Source organism: Akebia trifoliata, chromosome 4 (assembly GCF_017979445.1).
Source record: "Akebia trifoliata isolate Shusen 1 chromosome 4, ASM1797944v1, whole genome shotgun sequence".
Lineage (NCBI taxonomy): Eukaryota > Viridiplantae > Streptophyta > Magnoliopsida > Ranunculales > Lardizabalaceae > Akebia > Akebia trifoliata.
In genome coordinates, this window is record NC_141378.1 from 28,662,825 (window position 1) to 28,666,362 (window position 3,538).

General features: G+C 35.2%; 1 long non-coding RNA gene across 1 annotated transcript; it reads left to right on the top strand.

The window, feature by feature from the left end:
• The first annotated feature begins 535 nt into the window (after positions 1-535).
• LOC147404674 (uncharacterized) lies at positions 536-2,983 on the top strand. Its single transcript, XR_015177871.1, has 3 exons — positions 536-704; positions 1,773-1,865; positions 2,426-2,983. It is a non-coding gene; the product is annotated as an uncharacterized LOC147404674 (long non-coding RNA).
• Positions 2,984-3,538: the final 555 nt, after the last annotated feature.

Consider the following 3,538-nt stretch of genomic DNA (forward strand, 5'->3'; position numbering starts at 1 on the left):
TCTGTGAAATGCATGCTTAGTAGACGAAAAAAGACAAGGACCTTCTCCAACTCTAGTCATTGAGTACATTCTTAGGGACAAAGAATTCAAAAAGAGGTTTACTTCTCTTTCCCCTACTCTCCCCCTCACTACCACCTTATGTCCAAGAGAGGGCCCTTCCCATCCTTTCCAAACCACCCTACTTTCTTCCACTACATTTTCTTCCATCAACCTCGGACCTAACGCTGTGTTTGGATTGAGGGAAGGGGAGGGAAGGGAAGAGAAGATTTGTAATTTTCTCTTCTTTTCTTCTGTTTGGATTGTTAAGTGAGGAAGGAAGAGAAGAGAAATGGAGGGAAGGGAAGGGAAAAATGGTAAAATTTTGTTCCTCCCAAAATTGGAGTGACGAGGAGGGAAAGGAAGAGAACATATTTTATATTCCAAAATTGCCCTCGCTCTTTTATAAAATTTCCAAAAGAAATAGATATTTACAGGTCGTTTATTACTACTTACACCCCAAACACAATCAAATTGCAGAAACCCTACACATGCTAATCTTCTTCTTTAAAATCAAATCAGACCTACTGAGAGAGGAACGAGGGTTTCTCATCGATCACATCAAGGTAATCGATCTCTCTCTTTCTTTCTTGATTATGATTTAGTCTCTTGGCTTCACTCTTAAGAATCAACGGCGGTGTGGTGATATTCTCCAATGAACCAGTCAGGTAATCCTCCATTTTCTCTTCTCTCACACACATCTTCAGCCTCGAGGCAAAAAAAACCCTAGATTTGTCTTTTCCTTCTCTCAGATCTTCAACCTCAATGCAAAAAAAAAAAAAACCAATGTTTTTTTCTACTCAAAACTGTACTTGTCAAAAATCGTTATATTACATTGAGTTTTGAAAGTTGAAGATGAATGGTTTTAGAAAAAATTAAGGGTTTTTTTTTTACGCAGTTGAAGGTGTTTTGGGTTGAAAAAAAATCAAGATTTCTTTTGAGATTTGGGAAACGCAAGTGACATCGAAATTGAAATTAATTTTTGTAGACAATCCAATTGGAAAAGTTGCTTCCACTCTCTTCTGTAAGCTCAGATTCAAATCAACAATTTTGTTTATGAATTTTCATGATTTCATCGGTTTGAGGAAAAATGAAAAATCAAACTTTTATTTTTATTTGAATACAAATTGAATATCTGAAAAGCTTATCGGATATTGATTTTGAATATCTGTCAGATTTGGATACTGAATTTTCTTTTGGTATCCAAATTTGGATATACCTATATCATGACGATTACTATATGTTGACCGAGTGCGTGTGTCTCCGATTTCGATCTCTCTGAGTCCTAACTCCGCCAATTCCGATCTCTCTCAACTGAGAATGGTGGGTTGGATGGAGTTGAGAATGACTCATTTTAATGTCTTTGTAACAAACAGAAAGTTGTTCGTGGAATCTCTGTTTTTTTTCTTTTTTTCTTTTTTTTTTTGTTTTTTGCTGAGATTTGAATTACTTTTTGTTTTAAAAAATAATGCTTTGTCTTTGTAAATTTTTTAGGATTGGGTAACGGTTAAAATCCAAATCCTATTTTTTTTTTTTTCACATTGGAATGGATGGGGTAGCAGTTAAAATCCAACTCCTTACCAACCCTAGTGGTACCTTCTTTCATTTTATTTCTGGGATCATTTGGAGATCTTGTAATTTTTGTTGAATGAGAGCTAAGCTAATCTCTTAACTCATTTTGACAAAGTAATATGATCTTCTTCCTTGTCTGATTTGTTTCTGAAGTATTGTTATAGGTTAACTGAGTAAAATCTAATACTTAGTTCTGGTTTCACAAGCAATGGACAAGTCCAATGGCTTGGAATACATCAACCAGATGTTCCCAACAGGTTAAGAGATTCTAACTTAAATTTGATATGGTTCTTTAGTTTATTTGTTCCCACTTTCCTCATTGTAAGATATCATAGGTTGTGAGTTTTTTCATTTTTGGTTGAAGTAGCAATACAGGATTAAACATATGAATTCTTTTGTCTTAAGTATATGATGTCTGTAGATAGCCATGTTGAATTTTTTTTTTTTTTTTTTTTGAGAAGTATAGCCATGTTGAATTTTGATTCCCTTGCCTGTATTAATGAAAACTTTCCTTATCAAATCTCTGTCAGTTTGTCAGGTGTATCTTACATATGCATTATACTCGATGAGTGTGTATCTGTTTGTACTTGTACATGATGTTCATCATGAAAGGATGGCATGCATGGACGTGAATTGGACACCTTATAAATTCGTGGAGTTTAATTTGAAACAATCTATGTACAAATTGTTATTCAAATGTTCATGCATTTTCTTCCAACATACCTCCCTCTGAATTCTAATCAGTAGGCCACTTATCTGCTAAAAATCAGAGTTAAGTCCAAAATTCTCACTATTTATTAATTGTTTCTTATTGCAGGAAGGACATGACTACGAATCAGTTTCTTCTTCTGGACTAATTAGTTTCGAATTCCCCAATGGTCATTCCCATGTTCCACTTGTTCCAACTACCATAGATGATGACCAATATGTAGAGTACCCGCTCGACAATCCATCAGATTTCCCATGCAACATGGAAGAAGAAGAAAGGGTAAAGCTACTATCTATTTTAACTTTTTTTCATGTTCAAGTTGTTTTCCGTGGGTTGGGGGGACTTAAACATTAAGCTCACCTCACAATAAAAAAGATAATATGATAAATTTTGTGTTTATTTGGGGGCTATGGTAGTGTTCACCGTTCTATTGTGTCTTTGCTTTCCATCTCTACCACTTGTTTTCTTTGTTCTGAATTTGTTCGATCTATCAATAGGGCACGTGTAGATTGTGTATTTGTAACTTCTATAGCCAAACACTAGATTGTGAATCCATTACTTTATTCTTGATAGTGCAGCAATTCCATTGTAGCCAAACAATCCTGCTGACCAAGATCTTGATTAATATTCTAGATGTCATAAGATACCTGCAACCCTTTATGAGCATGTTTGGTGGTAGGTAAGTATCATGGTTTTAAAACTCGTTTTGTCCATGAATGAGACAGAGTCATCTCAGACAAGTTTTCCGATACGTTTTGAGTTGTCTCGATCAACAATGAGAGTAATGAACCGTGGTTTTAAATCTCGTCCGATATGTTTGACTTGTCTATCATCTTGGTCTCAAATGAGATTTAAAACCATGGTAGGTATAGGATAGGTTACCAATATGTGATCTTCCCATATCTTGGATGGTGGAGGACAAGGTTTCCCAAGGTGAGACTACGAACTCATGCTGGCAAAGACAAACCAACGGTTGGCGCCTTCATCTTATCCTCAACAAAGACGACGACATATCCTTATAACCAAGCCAACTATGTGCGATGGATAGGCTCCAATAACCTTGTCATATATATAAGAAATTGAATGATCGATTTCACGAAAAATTAATTTTTTTAAGAGGCACAGCTATCTATTCCTATTCATCTGTTGTACTTAAAAATGTAGTACATCTGCAATAGGTTTACCCAATCAATCTACGAATCTACTCTTATAGGCATCATT